This window comes from Osmerus mordax, chromosome 12 (assembly GCF_038355195.1).
Source record: "Osmerus mordax isolate fOsmMor3 chromosome 12, fOsmMor3.pri, whole genome shotgun sequence".
NCBI lineage: Eukaryota > Metazoa > Chordata > Actinopteri > Osmeriformes > Osmeridae > Osmerus > Osmerus mordax.
The window spans coordinates 16,252,623-16,272,179 of NC_090061.1; the positions used below are offsets into that span (position 1 = coordinate 16,252,623).

The 19,557-nt window shown below is 42.1% G+C and overlaps 1 long non-coding RNA gene across 1 annotated transcript in view; it reads right to left on the reverse strand.

Moving 5' to 3' along the window:
* Nucleotides 1–2,636, reverse strand: part of LOC136954180 (uncharacterized) — a 116,330-nt gene extending 113,694 nt beyond the window's left edge. Inside the window, exon 1 of the long non-coding RNA XR_010878092.1 lies at nt 2,563–2,636. This is a non-coding gene — a long non-coding RNA (uncharacterized lncRNA). The remainder of the gene's footprint in view (nt 1–2,562) is intronic.
* Between the last annotated feature and the right edge of the window lie 16,921 nt (nt 2,637–19,557).

Sequence of the window (19,557 nt, forward strand, 5' to 3'; positions counted from 1 at the left end):
CTTTTATCAACATATGACTAGCAATGCTACAATAAGTTACACAATGAGGTTTGAGAGCCATCAAATTGAAACTCTATCCAGTAACTCCAGAATTTAGCATATGAGAGTTGGGGGCAGGTTGACACCCAGACTTACACTTCACAGAATTCACTTACATTTTTGTCATCATTTTGCACATAATTATAAACTATATAAAAACTATACATATTTTGCTATACATATATTATTTAGGTTGCATAACCTTTGTCTGAATGACAGACTTGTGCAAGGAAACCCTTGCAATATTTCCTAATAGAAAGAAGAATTGCAACCTTGAAAGGCAGGGACAAAAATAGCTGAATGCGTAATTTAACCAAAACATGACCAAAACAACTTTCCCCTGTGTGATTTTGAAGAAAGAAATACATACTGGGAAAAGTCAAGAAAGCAGGGTGCTGCTCTGTGCTTCTAGTGTTAAGGGTATTCCTGATATTGATTATTTTATATTTTTGTATTATTTATGTTATAACTCACTGTGGTTATATTATTGGGTTGGGAGTCAGGTGGCTGAGCGGTTAGGGAATTGTGCTAGTAATCCGAAGGTTGCTGGTTCGATTCCGGCTGTGCAAAATGACGTTGTGTCCTTGGGCAAGGCACTTCACCCTACTTGCCTCGGGGAGAATGTCCCTGTACTTACTGTAAGTCGCTCTGGATAAGAGCGTCTGCTAAATGACTAAATTATACCTGATATTGTTTCCACTCATAACACTATTATTACTTCAGCTGTTGCTGTTACTGACCCTTAACCCTTGTGTTATCTTCGGGTCATTCTGACCCATCAGTCATTGTGACCCACTGTCGTATTGCGACAAATTTACCTCATACAAAAACAAAGTGAAGCATTTTCTTTTAACTGTCTGGCTGTCTCAGACCCCCCACATTGGAATGGTTAAAAGAAAATTATTTTTATTTGTTTTTGTATTGGGTAAAATTGGGTAAACACAATGATGGTTCGTTATGAACCTTTGGGTCATGTGACCCGAAGGCAGCACGAGGGTTAATGAGGCAGGTTGTTCTGGGTATGTTGAGTAGGGTTAGGGAAAGGGGAAAAGGAAAAGTTATTCCTTTGTGTAATGTGATTTGCACTTATTCTTAAAACAATAAAAATATTTAAAAAAAGTTCAATATGGCATCATGACAGAAAGTCCTTGGTGAATCATTGTTTTTCCCATTGGGTCAGTGTTACAGGAATGTTTAGTTAAGCAACAACAAGGGCTAAGCCTGACAGTTAGCCTGCTCTGGTCCAGAAAGCGGGTTCAACAAACTTTGAACCTAACCTTGAACTCTGAGTTGATTTACCCTAAAATTGGAAACACCGACTTTTTGGTTCCAGAAAAAGCTGATTTTAATTTGTTGGGGATGGTGCGCTGCTGACCTCGATGGGGGACGTCCTGGATGGATGGAATACTTTGAAGACCTTAATTCCACCAACACGCTTTCCGACGTGGAAGCAGAGTCTGGGGACTGGGGGGGGGGCCTTCTATCTCTGGGGCTGAGGTCGCCGAGGTGGTTAAAAAGCTCCGCGGTGGCAGGGCCCCTGGTGTGGATGAGGTCCGCCCGGAGTTCCTTAAGGCTCTGGATGTTGTAGGGCTGTCTTGGTTGACACGACTGCAACATTGCGTGGACATCGGGGACAGTGCCTCTGGACTGGCAGACCGGGGTGGTGCTTCCCCTCTTTAAAAAGGGGGACCTGAGGGTGTGATCCAACTTTAAGGGGATCACACTCCTCAGCCTCCCTGGGAAAGTCTATTCAGGGGTTCTGGAGAGGAGGGTCCTTCGGATTGTCTAACCTCGGATTCAGGAGGAGCAATGTGGGCTGCGGGCTCTGCATTGGTCCGTCGTGGTGAAGAAGGAGCTGAGTCAAAAGGCGAAGCTCTCTATTTACCAGTCGATGTACGTTCCTACCCTCACCTATGGTCACGAACTGTGGGTAGTGATCGCGAATACAAGCGGCCAAAATGAGTTTTCTCCGCAGGGTGTCCGGGCTCTCCCTTAGAGATAGGGTGAGAAGCTCGGTCATAGGCTCAGAGAGTAGAACCGCTGCTCCTCTGCATCGAGAGGAGCCAGTTGAGGTGGCTCGGGCATCTGATCAGGATGCCTCCTGGACATCTCCCTGGTGAGGTGTTCTGGGCACGTCGCACTGGGAAGAGGCCCCGGGGAAGACCCAGGACACGCTGGAGGGACTATGGCTGGCCTGGGAACGTCTTGGGGTCCCTTAGGAAGAACTGGTGGAAGTCGCCGGGGAGAGGGAAGTCTGGGCCTCCCTGCTTAGGTTGCTGCCCCTGCGACCCGACCCCTGGACAAGCGGCAGATTCCGATGACGACGAATTTGTTAAATCAACTCGGAGTACGTACACTCCGAGTTAAGCGCGGGCATGAGACAACCTGGCAACAAAAAAACGTCCTATTTCACCACACTTCAGATAGAAGAGTTAATACGTGTTTATGGTGAATCTGAGCACATATTCCGGAAAAAAAAAGCAATATGTCTGTAGCAGCGTAGAGAGAATTGGCGTGGGAGACAATTACATTTACATTTACATTTAGTCATTTAGCAGACGCTCTTATCCAGAGCGACTTACAGTAAGTACAGGGACATTCTCCCCGAAGCAAGTAGGGTGAAGTGCCTTGCCCAAGGACACAACGTCAGTTGGCATGACCAGGAATCGAACTGGCAACCTTCAGATTACTAGCCCAACTCCCTCACCACTCAGCCAACTGACTCCCAATTGCTGGCCTAGTCAATGCATACACTTGAATGCAGTAGCCAGTCCATACATTGAACCTTTAACTACACTGTCCATTAATATAACAGGTGAAAAAGTGGTGGACTTAACTTAAATAGCATGTTCAATGTTATATTAAATATAAAAACATATTACGAACAGGTAAGGCATATTTTGCCTAGGCCTATAAATTTGTGATTGTAGCCTATACGTAACCTTGGTTTTAATCATATTTGACATGATACAAAGTAAATATCATTTGATGCCTATTTCAACTTGAAGTAGCAGTAACCCCCAACAGAATGCTTTTCATCAAAGGATGATGATGATTATTAAGATGATTAAGAGACGTTCACTCCTGGCGCAGAAATGGATGCAGAGATGCCTAAGTATGGTCGCTACTGGTAGTTCTCTCCCCATGTACTTTTATTGACAGGCTTTTGTGGAATTGTCAGTTAGACTGACATTAAGAGGATAATGAATAGAAAAAAAACGATTTGCACATTCTGATCCTGTTGAACAGAGCATGGATGCTGTGAGATGTTCATTTAATGGCAGGTGATTTCTGCATGTTGGACTGTGGAATTTAATGTAATCTCATGTATTCCCAGTTACCAATAAATAAGTTGTACAAACTGCATCTCATGAAGCAAGTGCTACTTAGGGCAGAAGAATAAAGGCTAATCTTGAAATAGATTTGCTGGAACACCAGTTACAGGAGGGTGCATGGTAGGGATGCGTATTGATAAGATTTTAACGATTCCGACTCCTTATCAATTCCTGCTTAACCATTCGATTCCTTATCGATTCTCTTATCGATGTTCCCCTCTACAGCCAACTAGGTCTGTGCGTCCTGCACCCCCCCACACACACACTCGTTCTAAACGAATTTCTCAAACTGGCTTTGACTGGCTCTGAAATGAGCTAATACCTACCACGTCTAGGCCTCTTCAGGCCTAGACGTGGTCAAATCTAGTCGGAGATAGAAACTTTCAGTTTCCTTGTGTTCAAGCTTCTATTACTCAACACCAGTAGGACTTACAGGGGTCCTAACAACAGGGGAAATAACTTCAGTGTCACCTTTCAAAAGAGACCATTTACATGCATGTAGCCTACTCCAAATGGTTCAACAACAGCTTTCAATGTACTTTGGGTAGGTTGTTTAGGCGTTTTCAGGCACATTTAACAGGACTATTAAAAGGTTAAACAATTAAAATGCTAAGTTTAATAATGCGACACGCGAACGTATGCTGATAACACACGCCGCCCCGATAACGTGAAATGATCAATACTAATGGGAGACGAATGCTGGAGCTAAAATGTATGCTTCAAACGACGGGACAGAAGATAACTAGATCGACTACACACAATAAAGGCAAATTGCTTCACACAGTAACAAGTGGTTGTGATCACTTTTGAGCAGTTTAGCTCTACCTTAGATAGTTAGAGATGAAGCGCGAACGTTAGCTGTGCTGTTGCATGCATTAAACACATGACGTTCCAGTAACTTCATTCCTTGCTGTGTGTTCAAATGCTTCTTCATATTTGTAGTATTTCCTCCCTTCGACGAAATATAATTTTTACACACGTTACAAGTGGCGTTGTTGTCATTTTGTGGTGTGAAATACAACCAAACTTTAGAAAGCTTCTTCCTAGTTGCCATGTTTGCTGCAGTCTGTCTATGCGCGAACTTTTATAGTTTATTCAGACAGACGTTCGCGTGTCCCATTATTAAACTGAGCATATCGATTTTTAATCCATTATTAAATTTAGCATTTTAATTGTTTAACGGCACAAAGAATCGTTAACAGAATCGTTAAAGATCCTGTAAAGTAAATTCCATGTTTTGCTTCTAAGTACATTATATACGTGTGAAATTAGTTCCTGAAAGCATGTGCAAAGCGCTAAAACTTTGTCTGACTGAAATGTGGAGTTAAACCAAAGAACAGTTTCTCTTTCGTTTTCAGATCAGGTTTTAATGGGCGGAGCCAAAAAATGCCCTATCTAGTCATTTCGCCCTATCTACATCAGATCACTGAATGGCTCCTCCTGCTGTACTGTTATTGTAGCCTACATCAGCTAGCTAGCTAGCTTCAGGATGTCTCCCATCACCCGCAACTGCATCTTCCCTGGATGCAAGAACTCCAGCTGCGCTGCAACGCCATTTAAGTTCACTATTGATAATGAAAGGAAAAATAGGTGGATAGATTTTGTGAAGAGCCACGCTAATGGAATGCTTCGGATAAACTCCAACAGCTGCCTCTGCACTGACCATTTCACGGCGGACAGTTTTAACATGGACCAGAGACAGACGGTGTTCACCGGGGTTCACACGGCTTCTCTTGCAGCGCGGAGCCGTACCGAGCATCGCCCCTCCGGCCGTTCATTCTCCGGTCTCACCTGGACCATCCACCGCCGCCAGCAGTTCATCACTCAGTTCTGTGTGCTTGTTATAATTATACTAGATAACATTTCCAGAGGTATCTCTGCTATGAGTTAGTGCAAACCTCTAAATTGATATTAGGTTACTCGGTGTAGAATGATGGTATTTTGGTGAAATGGTAGCTAATGTGTTAGAAGTAGCCTAGTTGGAGAGCTCACTGTCTGCTGTCTCTGGTGTCCATTTTTACTGTTACAGCTCAGGGGAACATTTCATTTATATGCATCTGTATGTTTCACTCATTGAACAAATACATTCTAATTCTATACGGTTTTGTTCCGCTTGACATAGCGTCCATTATCTGGGTCGGAGGTAGGCACTAGGCAGCGAGGGGCGGAGCTTCAGCTCCTTCAGGCGACACACCCCCCCCAGTCTCAAGCAGAGAAGACTGCTGATTTTTTCACGATTTCAAAGCCTAATTTAACATACTTGTCGGTGTTATTTTTTCATTCGAATTTGGATGGGTAGTTAATAACACATTATTCTGTGGTGTGGCGAACTTAAAACTTGTTTCCAGGTCCACTTTACAGGATCTTTAAGGAATTTTGCTAACGATTCCAAGGAATTGATTCACTGGGAACCGGTTCTAAACAAGAACCGGTTCTCGATACCCATCGATACCCTAGTAAACAATGACTAATACATCATGTGAATGTAATGTGTCGGGAATGCCACAAGTTAGATTTACATCCTGGAATGTGAAAGGTTAAAATGTTCTCATCTTAGAAGTCTTAAAACTTTCCTCCAGGAAACACATTTACTTATTTAAGATCACCTAAGATTAAAGACACCATGGGGTGGGACAATTTTTTCGTTCTAAATTTAATGCAAAGGCAAGAGGGACCACTATAATGGTGGATAAGAGCGTCTGCTAAATGACTAAATGTATAATAATCCAGTTATCTGTCTCTAACAGCATTGCTGACCCCCAAGGCCATTATATTATTGTCTTGGGACAGTTGCTTCATAATCCCATTCTTTTAGTTAATGTTTATGGTCCTAATTTGAATGATGGGAGATCTGTGAATAAACTTGTTTTGGTGCTGCCTAATCTGAATTCACATTATTTGATATTAGGTGGGGATCTCAATTGTACATAGTGTTTCCCACATAATTAGATTATATCTAATTATGGTGTGGTGGTAGGCAGGGACAGAGCCAGACGTTGCAAACATTAGGGGCTTAGCCCAAACCTACGTCCTAGCCTTGATGTGAGTGTAGATAGGGACAAGTAATGTGTGCACGCAAAGTGTGCCACAGTCACTGACGTTACTAACGTCACGAAAACACGCGTGACTACCTTTGGCAGAACATTCGTTTCGCATCTGTTAACTTGGGGGATAGCTAGGCTAACTATAGCTTTACTGCAAGGCAGCTGCGGAAACGCCACAAGAAAAGAGGCCAGGGTGATAACTATTTACTCATTTTACTTTGTGATATGACACACAATTGTGATGTGTAATGTACAATATAAGCTGATATTATTAAGGAAGTACATCTACTTTCGGAAACAGTAGTCTACTATTTCACTGAAGTATTAGCATCATGACATTAGCCTGTGTTGCCCGGGCAACATATACTACAGTGGTCTATGATGTATCTGTTTTCAATCGTTAAAATAAACATACCTCACATATACATTTTCGTTGTAGGATTTATTCTGACATTAGAAAACGATTTGTTGGTGAAATTACCATTACCTGTGGTTTCAAACCAGTGTAGCTCACTGCAACGCTGTAGTTTACGCGAGACACACTACAAAAACATCTACACTACACAGCTGTTTAGGAAGTCAAACGGCGACAGAACATGTTCGGCACTCCCCTTACTTAAATCAAAAGTCTATCTAACTACTAACCTGAACTTCATTGCCACAGCCTAAACGTTGTCAATCTGTTCATGAAAATAATTAATTTCAGCTTAAACCGTACAACGGAACGTTAAATCCAATTCAACCAACGCAATCGCTACCAAGACGAACACAGCAGTAGTCTAGTACTGTACCGTAGTAGTAGAATTTACCGGGGCAGCTTCTCCACACAGGGCTATATCGCATTTTGCGTTGTTACTGACAATGATCGCTACCAGTGAGCTTTTTATGAATGAGCGATTTTCCACTAAATAAATGTCAAGCTTATTTACGTTTTGGGGGGCATATTTTCAGTTAGCAGATGGTACTGTTTGAATCGCGATTCCATCTTCTACTACCGGGTAACGTCGTAGAATAATCTTCAAAGGGGGTTCTTTATTAATGAATGAATGCAATGAGTAGGCTAAATGCCTGAAAATATCATGAGAAGGGAAAAACTTAAGATGACGTTTAAGTCATAGAGATTAGGTCAATTTTTACACCGGTCTGCCAAATTTATTCGTTTTGATTCAACGTTGAGGCTGCCTCTTGCAGGGGAAATGAGAAGACATCTATTTCATTCTACACTTCACTCGTATTTTCAGTTGTAAATGAGCAGCAAAAAAAAATGCTTTTAAATCTATGTAATCTTTATAAATAATAAGTATTCATTTTTATATAAAATATACAGAAATATCAGTTGTAAAAATGTCATTCAAAAACGGACCCCTGTGCAACCGACGCAAGCAAGCACACCCTACAATTTCCCCAGAAATTGTACCCTCTCTAGTTGGGTGTGCTTTGCCTTCGGCAAGGGCACAACCTTTGTTCTCTCACATATATATTATTATTATTTTTATTTCTTTTTGCCCCCCTAAAACTCAGTCAATATTTGGCCTACATAGACAACGTAGGTGTCAAAAGTTTCGTCTTGGTAGCGATTGAGTTGCTTCTATTGGAATTTACGTTCCGTTGCATGGTTTAGGCTTAAGTTAAGTTTTTGTGGCGAAAAGTGAAGCTAACGGTGGCTAATTTGCTAGCCACTGACGTTACTAACGTCACTGCGTCACTAACGTCACGAAAACACGCGTGACTACCTTTGGCAGAACATTCGTTTCGCATCTGTTAACTTGGGGGATAGCTAGGCTAACTATAGCTTTACTGCAAGGCAGCTGCAGAAACGCCACAAGAAAAGAGGCCAGGGTGATAACTATTTACTCATTTTACTTTGTGATATGACACACAATTGTGATGTGTAATGTACAGTATAAGCTGATATTATTAAGGAAGTACATCTACTTTCGGAAACAGTAGTCTACTATTTCACTGAAGTATTAGCATCATGACATTAGCCTGTGTTGCCCGGGCAACACATACTACAGTGGTCTATGATGTATCTGTTTTCAATCGTTAAAATAAACATTCCTCACATATACATTTTCGTTGTATGATTTATTCTGACATTAGTAAACGATTTATTGGTGAAATTATCATTACCTGTGGTTTCAAACCAGTGTAGCTCACTGCAACGCTGTAGCCTACCCGAGACACTAGTGTGAGTAGCTAACAAAAACTCCTCAGCTGTTCAAGTCAAACGGCGACAGAACATGTTCGGCACTCCCCTTACTCAAAAGTCTTTCAATAGTTGAAACAATCTGACTACTAACCTGAACTTCATTGCCACAGCCTAAACTTTGTCAATCTGTTCATGAAAATAATTAATTTCAGCCTAAACCGTACAACGGAACGTTAAATACAATTCAACCAACGCAATTGCTACCAAGACGAACACAGCAGTAGTCTAGTACTGTACTGTAGTAGTATAATTTACCGGGGCAGCTTCTCCACACAGGGCTATATCGCATTTTGCGTTGTTACTGACAATGATCGCTACCAGTGAGCTTTTTATGAATGAGCGATTTTCCACTAAATAAATGTCAAGCTTATTTACGTTTTTGGGGGCATATTTTCAGTTAGCAGATGGTACTGTTTGAATCGCGATTCTATCTTCTGCCGGTAAAGTCGTAGAATAATCTTCAAAGGGGGTTCTTTATTAATGAATGAATGCAATATGAGTAGGCTAAATGTCTGAAAATATCACGAGAAGGGACAATTTAAAAGGACGTTTAAGTCATAGAGATTAGGTCCATTTTTACACCGGTCTGCCAAATGTATTCGTTTTGATTCAGCCTGTCAGCTGCCTCTTGCAGGGGAAATGAGAAGACATCATATTTCATTCTACACTTCACTCGTATTTTGAGTTGTAAATGAGCAGCAAAAAAAAGATGCTTTTAAATCTATGTAATCTTTATAAATAATAAGTAGGCCCGATGCATTTTTATATAAAATATACAGACCCCTGTGCAACCTACGCAAGCGAGCACACCCTACAATTTCCCCAGAAATTGTATCCTCTCTAGTTGGGTGTGCTCAAGCCATTCGGCGAGAGCACAACCTTTGTTCTCTCACATATATATTATTATTTTTTTTTTTATTTCTTTTTGCCCCCCTAAAACTCAGTCAATATTTGGCCTACATAGACAACGTAGGTGTCAAAAGTTTCGTCTTGGTAGCGATTGAGTTGCTTCTATTGGAATTTACGTTCCGTTGCATGGTTTAAGCGTAAGTTAAGTTTTTGTGGCGAAAAGTGAAGCTAACGGTGGCTAATTTGCTAGCCACAGTCACTGACGTTACTAACGTCACTGCGTCACTAACGTCACAAAAAACACGCGTGACTACCTTTGCCAGAACATTCGTTTAGCATCTGTTAACTTGGGGGATAGCTAAGCTAACTATAGCTTTACTGCAAGGCAGCTGCAGAAACGCCACAAGAGAAGAGGCCAGGGTGATAACTATTTACTCATTTTACTTTGTGATATGACACACAATTGTGATGTGTAATGTACAATATAAGCTGATATTATTAAGGAAGTACATCTACTTTCGGAAACAGTAGTCTACTATTTCACTGAAGTATTAGCATCATGACATTAGCCTGTGTTGCCCGGGCAACACATACTACAGTGGTCTATGATGTAGCGTTATCTGTTTTCAATCGTTAAAATAAACATTCCTCACATATACATTTTCGTTGTAGGATTTATTATGACATTAGAAAACGATTTGTTGGTGAAATTACCATTACCTGTGGTTTCAAACCAGTGTAGCTCACTGCAACGCTGTAGCTTACGCGAGACACACTACAAAAACAACTACACTACACAGCTGTTTAGGAAGTCAAACGGCGACAGAACATGTTCGGCACTCCCCTTACTTAAATCAAAAGTCTATCTAACTACTAACCTGAACTTCATTGCCACAGCCTAAACGTTGTCAATCTGTTCATGAAAATAATTAATTTCAGCTTAAACCGTACAACGGAACGTTAAATCCAATTCAACCAACGCAATCGCTACCAAGACGAACACAGCAGTAGTCTAGTACGGTACCGTAGTAGTACAATTTACCGGGGCAGATTCTCCACACAGGGCTATATTGCATTTTGCGTTGTTACTGACAATGATCGCTACCAGTGAGCTTTTTATGAATGAGCGATTTTCCACTAAATAAATGTCAACCTTATTTACGTTTTGGGGGGCATATTTTCAGTTAGCAGATGGTACTGTTTGAATCGCGATTCCATCTTCTACTACCGGGTAACGTCGTAGAATAATCTTCAAAGGGGGTTCTTTATTAATGAATGAATGCAATGAGTAGGCTAAATGCCTGAAAATATCATGAGAAGGGAAAAACTTAAAATGACGTTTAAATCATAGAGATTAGGTAAATTTTTACACCGGTCTGCCAAATGTATTCGTTTTGATTCAACGTTGAGGCTGCCTCTTGCAGGGGAAATGAGAATACATCTATTTCATTCTACACTTCACTCGTATTTTCAGTTGTAAATGAGCAGCAAAAAAAATGCTTCTAAATCTATGTAATCTTTATAAATAATAAGTATGCAGAAATATCAGTTGTAAAAATGTCATTCAAAAACGGACCCCTGTGCAACCGACGCAAGCAAGCACACCCTACAATTTCCCCAGAAATTGTACCCTCTCTAGTTATTATTATTATTTATTTTCTATTCTTTTTGCCCCCCTAAAACTCAGTCAATATTTGGCCTACATAGACAACGTAGGTGTCAAAAGTTTCGTCTTGGTAGCGATTGAGTTGCTTCTATTGGAATTTACGTTCCGTTGCATGGTTTAGGCTTAAGTTAAGTTTTTGTGGCGAAAAGTGAAGCTAACGGTGGCTAATTTGCTAGCCACAGTCACTGACGTTACTAACGTCACGAAAACACGCATGACTACCTTTGGCAGAACATTCGTTTCGCATCTGTTAACCTGGGGGATAGCTAGTAGTGATGGGCATTGCGGCTCTTTTTCGTGAGCCGGCTCGTATGGCTCAGCTCACCAAAAAGAGCCGGCTCTTTTGGTTCCCGAACGGCTCTTTAAAAAATACATGTTTTAACTATGAATTTGACTGATGGGTGTGAAAACTATTTGAATTAAATTATGAAATGAAATCATACTCGATTGTAACCTCATATCTTTAAAAATGCATTGATTTGTCATGGCTCTCCTCCGAGTTTTGACTACTCTCTGACTGTGTGTGAGTTGGCTCGGCCCTCCGTCATGCAGGATTGACAGGAACAGAATGTGAGGATGATCGTGTGCGCCTTTAAGCCTACAATTATTTTTTTGTTGTTCTTTGAATTAGTCAATTATTTTAAATACAATTAAAATTCATTATTTCATAATCATTTAGTTTTTATAGGCTGTATTAATCTATTAAAAATAGAGTCGGCTCTTCCGATATGCGAGCCAGCTCCCGACGTTCACCTTCAAGAGCCGGCTCTTAGAGCCGGATCGTTCGCGAACGACCCATCACTAAAAGCTAGGCTAACTATAGCTTTACTGCAAGGCAGCTGTAGAAATGCCACAAGCAAAGAGGCCAGGGTGATAACTATTTACTCATTTAACTTTGTGATATGACACACAATTGTCATGTGTAATGTACAGTATAAGCTGATATTATTAAGGAAGTACATCTACTTTCGGAAACAGTAGTCTACTATTTCACTGAAGTATTAGCATCATGACATTAGCATGACATCACTGTAGTATGTGTTGCCCGGGCAACACATACTACAGTGGTCTATGATGTAGCGTTATCTGTTTTCAATCGTTAAAATAAACATTCCTCACATTTACATTTTCGTTGTAGGATTTATTCTGACATTAGTAAACGATTTGTTGGTGAAATTACCATTACCTGTGGTTTCAAACCAGTGTAGCTCACTGCAACGCTGTAGCTTACGTGAGACACACTACAAAAATATCTACACTACACAGCTGTTTAGGAAGTCAAAAGGCGACAGAACATGTTCGGCACTCCCCTTACTTAAATCAAAGTCTATCTAACTACTAACCTGAACTTCATTGCCACAGCCTAAACATTGTCAATCTGTTCATGAAAATGATTAATTTCAGCTTAAACCGTACAACGGAACGTTAAATACAATTCAACCAACGCAATCGCTACCAAGACGAACACAGCAGTAGTCTAGTACTGTACCGTAGTAGTACAATTTACCGGGGCAGCTTCTCCACACAGGGCTATATCGCATTTTGCGTTGTTACTGACAATGATCGCTACCAGTGAGCTTTTTATGAATGAGCGATTTTCCACTAAATAAATGTCAAGCTTATTTACGTTTTTGGGGGCATATTTTCAGTTAGCAGATGGTACTGTTTGAATCGCGATTCTATCTTCTGCCGGTAAAGTCGTAGAATAATCTTCAAAGGGGGTTCTTTATTAATGAATGAATGCAATATGAGTAGGCTAAATGCCTGAAAATATCACGAGAAGGGACAACTTAAAAGGACGTTTAAGTCATAGAGATTAGGTCCATTTTTACACCGGTCTGCCAAATGTATTCGTTTTGATTCAGCCTGTCAGCTGCCTCTTGCAGGGGAAATGAGAAGACATCATATTTCATTCTACACTTCACTCGTATTTTGAGTTGTAAATGAGCAGCAAAAAAAAGATGCTTTTAAATCTATGTAATCTTTATAAATAATAAGTAGGCCCGATTCATTTTTATATAAAATATACAGACCCCTGTGCAACCGACGCAAGCAAGCACACCCTACAATTTCCCCAGAAATTGTATCCTCTCTAGTTGGGTGTGCTCAAGCCTTCGGCGAGAGCACAACCTTTGTTCTCTCACATATATATTTATTTATTATTATTATTTATTTTCGCCCCCCTAAGGATCAGTCAATATTTGGACTACATACACAACGGCGGTGTCAAGAGGTTCGTCTTGGTAGCGATTGCGTTGGTTGTATTTTTATTTACGTTCCGTTGCATGGTTTAAGTAGAAATTGCGTTTTTTGGTGAAAAGTGAAGCTAACGGTGGCTAATTTGCTAGCCACAGTCACTGACGTTACTAACGTCACTACCGTCACGAAAACACGCGTGACTACCTGTAGCAGAACATTCGTTTCACATCTGTTAACTTGGGGGATAGCTAGGCTAACTATAGCTTTACTGCAAGGCAGCTGCAGGAACGCCACAAGCAAAGAGGCCAGGGTGATAACTATTTACTCATTTTACTTTGTGATGTGAAACACAATTATGAAATGTAATGTACAATATTAGCTGATATTATTAAGGAAGTAGGCCCACATCTACTTTCGGAAACGGTAGTCTACTATTTCACTGAAGCATTAGCATCATGACATTAGCCTCTGTTGCCCGGGCAACACATACTACAGTGGTCTATGATGCATCTGTTTTCAATCTTTAAAATAAACATTCCTCACAAATACATTTTTGTTGTAGGATTTATGATGACATTACATTACAAGTAAACGATTTGTGGGTGAAATTATCATTACCTGTTGTTTCAAACCAGTGTTGCTCACTGCAACGCTGTAGCCTACGCGAGACACTACAAAAACATCTACACAGCTGTAGGAAGTCAAACGGCGACAGAACATGTTCGGCACTCCCCTTACTTAAATCAAAAGTCTATCTAACTGCTAACCTTAACTTCATTGCCACAGCCTAAACTTTGTCAATCTGTTCATGAAAATAATTAATTTCAGCCTAAACCGTACAACGGAACGTTAAATGAGAAGATCTATTTCATTCTACACTTCACTCGTATTTTCAGTTGTAAATGAGCAGCAAAAAAAAATGCTTTTAAATCTATGTAATCTTTATAAATAATAAATATGCATTTTTATATAAAATATACAGAAATATCAGTTGTAAAAATGTCATAAAAAAACAGACCCCCCTGTGCAACCGACGCAAGCAAGCACACCCTACAATTTCACCAGAAATTGTACCCTCTCTAGTTATTATTATTATTTCTTTATTACGGACCAAAAAAAGATAAAACACATACAATAAGAAATTAATACAACGGAGTTCCACAATAAACAAAAAGAATGTTCAGATATTAGCGTATAGACTAAAACGCCAATGGTCCCACAATCTCGAAGTGAACCAACCACACTCATTGCAGGGTTCATTACTGTTGCAATGATGCTGTTGAATGACTCAGTTAATCTACACATACATCTGTACACAACATTCCTGAGTACAGCAGGACTGGTAGATACGTCAACACTTACAAACAATTGGCTTGCACTGCTCCATCGTTGCATTTTCAGAATCAGAATCAGAATGGGATTTATTCGCCATGAAAGCTTGCACAGACAAGGAATTTGCTTTGGCAGGAAGGTGCATACAATAAACATAGAGGGATCTAACATTTTTATATGTGGACTATCTATACTAAGGGTACATAGACTAGCAGTACTAAGTGGGATTAGAATTGAATTAAATATACAATAAAATAAAATATAAGTTGCCGTAAATTACAATATAAAAATACAAAAATACAAATATTACAAAAAATACAAATGTACAAGATCCAATTTTGTAATGCAGTGCAAAAAGCAGTGTGTTTAAGCAGGAAGTCATTAGAGTCAGTGTGGTCCCTTGGCCTTGTTGAAGAGGCCAACAGCGGAAGGGAAGAAACTGTTTTTGTGGTGTGAGGTATTGGTCCTGATGGACCGCAGCCTTCTGCCGGAGGGGAGTGACTGAAACAGGGAGTGTCCAGGGTGGGAGGAGTCGGCCACAATCTTCCTCGCTTGCCTCAGGGTCCTCGAGGTGTGCAGGTCCTCGAGGATAGGCAGATTGCAGCCAATCACCTTCTCAATTGTGCGGATGATACGCTGCAGCCTGCTCTTGTACTTGGCAGTGGAAGCAGCGTACCAGACGGTGATGGAGGAGGTGAGGATGGACTCAATGATGGCTGAGTAGAAGTGCACCATCATTGTCTTTGGCAGGTTGAACTTCTTCAGCTGCCGAAGGAAGTACATCCTCTGTTGTGCTTTCTTGATGAGGGAGCTGATGTTCAGTTCCCACTTGAGGTCCTGGGAGAGGATAGTGCCCAGGAAGCGGAAGGACTCCACAGTGTTGACTGGGGAGTCACACAGGGTGATGGGGGTGAGTGGGGCTGTGTTCTTCCTGAAGTCCACAACCATCTCCACTGTCTTAAGAGCATTGAGCTCTAAGTTGTTCTGGCTGCACCAGGTCGGCCGCTTCCCACCTATAATCACACTCGTCTCCACCAGAGATGAGCCCAATAAGGGTGGTGTCGTCCGCAAACTTCAGGAGTTTGACGGACGGATGACTGGAGGTGCAACTGTTGGTGTACAGGGAGAAGAGCAGAGGAGAAAGGACGCAGCCCTGAGGTGATCCGGTGCTGATGGACCGGGAGTCAGAGACTTGTGTTCCCAGCTTAACGCACTGCTTCCTGTCAGACAGGAAGTCTGTGATCCACCTGCAGGTGGAATCAGGCACGTTCAGCTGGGAGAGCTTGTCCTGAAGCAGGGCGGGGATGATGGTATTGAAGGCAGAGCTGAAGTCCACAAACAGGATCCTGGCATAGGATGCTGGGGAGTCCAGGTGCTGTAGGGTGAAATGGAGGGCCATGTTAACTGCATCGTCCACAGACCTGTTGGCTCTGTAGGCAAACTGCAGGGGGTCCAGTAGAGGGTCAGTGATGGATTTAAGGTGTGCCAGCACCAGGCACTCGAAAGACTTCATTACCACAGAGGTCAGGGCGACGGGTCTGTAGTCATTATGTCCTGTTGGCCTTGGCTTTTTGGGCACAGGGATGATGGTGGAGGACTTGAGACAGGCTGGCACATGGCATGTCTCAAGGGAGGTGTTAAAGATGTAGGTAAACACCGGAGACAGCTGGTCAGCGCAGTGCTTGAGGGTGGCTGGAGAGACAGAGTCCGGCCCAGCTGCTTTGCGGGGATTCTGCCTCTTGAAAAGTCTGTTAACTTCACCCTCCTGAATGGAGAGAGTCGTCACTGTAGAGGGGGGGAGGTGGGAGGCCTCCTGGGTGGGAAGGGGTAGTTCAGGACTGTCCAATAGTCTTTCAAATCTGCAGTAGAACTCATTTAGGTCGTTGGCCAGGCGGGAGTCGTTAGTGGAGTGGGGGGCTCTGGGCTTGTAGTTGGTAATCTGCCTGAGCCCTCTCCAGACAGAAGCAGAGTCGTTTGCAGAGAATTGGTGTTTTAGTCTCTCTGAGTACAGTCGTTTAGCCTCCCTCACCGCCTTGCTAAACCTGTTCTTCGACTCCTTGAAACTGTCTTTGTCCCCACTCCTAAACGCGGCCTCTTTCTCTGACCTCAACCTGATGAGTTTAGCTGTAAACCAGGGTTTGTCGTTGTTGTAGCTTACCCTGGTGCGTGTTGGTATACAGCAGTCCTCACAGAAGCTGATGTATGATGTCACAGCCTCTGTGAGCTCATCCAGACTATTGGTAGCAGTCGTGAACATGTCCCAGTCAGTGCAGTCCAAGCACGCCCGCAGATCCTCCATAGCTTCACTGGTCCACTGTTTTGATGTCCTCACAGCAGGCTTACAGCGCTTTAGATTCTGCCTGTATGCAGGAATCAGGTGGACCATGGCGTGGTCAGAGTGACCCAGTGCTGCTCGGGGGACCACATGGTATGCTTTGCTGATTGTAGAGTAGCAGTGATCCAAGGTGTTTCCTTCTCTGGTAGGGCATTTGATGAATTGTCTATATTTTGGGAGTTCTTGAGTGAGATTGCCTTTGTTAAAGTCGCCTAGCACAATAACCAAGGAATCTGGATTTTCATGCTCCACACTCAGTATCTGGCTGTCGAGCACACGTTGAGCCTCGTTGACGCTAGCCTGCAGAGGCATGTAGACGCCAACCAGAATGAATGATGCAAACTCTCGTGGCGAGTAAAAAGATCTACAGTTAATAAAAAATGATTCCAGATCAGGAGAACAGTTCTGCAGAATCACTGTCACATCTTCACACCAGCCACTGTTAATGTAAAAACAAATACCACCGCCTTTGGTTTTGCCTGAGAGCACAGGGTCACGATCCGCTCTCAGCAGTTTGAAACCTGTTAGCTGTAGCGCAGAGTCTGGGATCAGTTCACTCAGCCATGTCTCCGTAAAGCACAGAACGGAAGATGAATAAAAGTCTCTGTTTAAGCAGCAGCCTCATGCCATCATTGTATGCCACAATGAGTTTCTGCATACTGCTTTTTTTATAGCGCCGCCACAAGTGGCCAGTATACATTGGTGTGCAAAAAGCTTTAAAAAGTGTGGTCTTCACAGAAAGTGAACACATACTGAATTTGCGATTCAGCATATTAGCTTGTGCATACATCACACAGTACTGTCTGTGAATGTCCCTATCGTCATACAGGTCCTCAGTTATATAGTGCCCTAAGTATTTGACCTAATCACACACTTTAAGGACAATACCAGACAGGAAGAAAGCAGGAAATGACAGTTTATTGTGCTTCTAGCAATCATAATATTACTCTTCTTTGAATTGTATTTAATGTCAAAGTCTGAGCCATATTGGGAGCAGACCCTTAGTAACTGTTGAAGGCCAGCACTATATGGACAAAGAATCACCAGATCATCAGCGTACATCAGGTGGTTGATAATGGTGTTCCCAACCATACAGCCTGTTCTACAGTTGTTTAACAGCTTCGATAGATCATCCATATAAATATTTAAAAGAACGGGAGATAAAATGCTTCCCTGCCTAACTCCATTTCTTACATTGAATGGGGCAGACAGAGTTACCCCATTTCACATACATTGACTGATGAGCATACCAAAAAGCCAAGATTCTCACTAGATATTTGGGAACCCCTCTGTTGTGCAATTTGTAAAATAGCTTCTCATGATTTACACGATCAAAGGCTTTAGAGGCATCAATAAAACACATAAAAAGTGTGTAAGTATTCCTCTTATACAAATCTAGGGCCTCCTTTAAGGCAAAAATACACATATCCGTGCCATGTTTAGGTTTGAAGTAGGGATGCACGATAATATCTGCACAACATCGGTATCGGCAGATAAAAGCTTAACTTAATTATCGGCATCTGCAGATATGAAACTTTCTGCCAATGTACCTGGCCGATAAGGTGACGTGAAAATTATGCGCACGCGAAGCAAATGTTTTAGTTACTATGAGCGCCAACAACGTGTTTCAACATGTCGGCTGTGTGGCAGTACTTCACAGTATCAAAGGATGATGACAAAATGGCTATTTGCAGTGTTTGTAAAGTGTCAGTGATGCGAGGAGGGGCGAAACGACACTCGTTTAACACTACCAACTTAATTACACATCTCAAAGGCCATCATGCTGACCTACACGAAGCTTTTCTGAAAGCTAAGCCAGAAAAACCGGCGCCAGCTAAGACCTGCCAGCAGCCTCTACTTCAGTCACTTGACAAGGCTAAGAAATTAGGTAACGACCACCCAAAGGTGAAAGCTCTGAACAAAAAAAAATTGGAGTTTATTGCTCTTGACAATCAACCGTTCAGTGTGGTGGAAGATGTTGGCTTCAGCAGGCTATTGATGCACTTAGAGCCACGTTACGTTATGCCTAGCCGTCGTTATTTTTCTGATGTGGCCTTACCCGAACTCCAAAGTGCGGTCTCCAATTACGTAGAGAAGCTCCTCACTGATGCCACCCATATCAGTTTTACTACGGACATCTGGACATCTAGTGTGAGCCCTGTCAGCATGTTGAGTCTCACAGCTCAATGGTTCGATGAAGACTTCCTACTTAAAAAGGCTGTACTTCAATCTCAGGAGTGCTCAGGTTCTCATACAGCAGCTGCAATAGCATCCGCTTTTGACGGCATGTTTGGGAAATGGAAAATAGCTAAAGAGACTGTGCATGTAGTGTTACGTGATAATGTGCGCAACATGGCAAAAGCAATGGTGGACTATGGTGTGCTCCCATGCATGGCTCACACGCTTCAGTTGGTTGTGCAAGAAGGTGTCCTGTCCCAGCGTAGCATTGCGGATGTTGTGGCCGTGGGAAGGAGAATGGTGGGGCATTTCAAGCACTCTCAGGTTGCATACAGTCGCTTAAAAGATGTACAGAGGGAGCTCGGAAT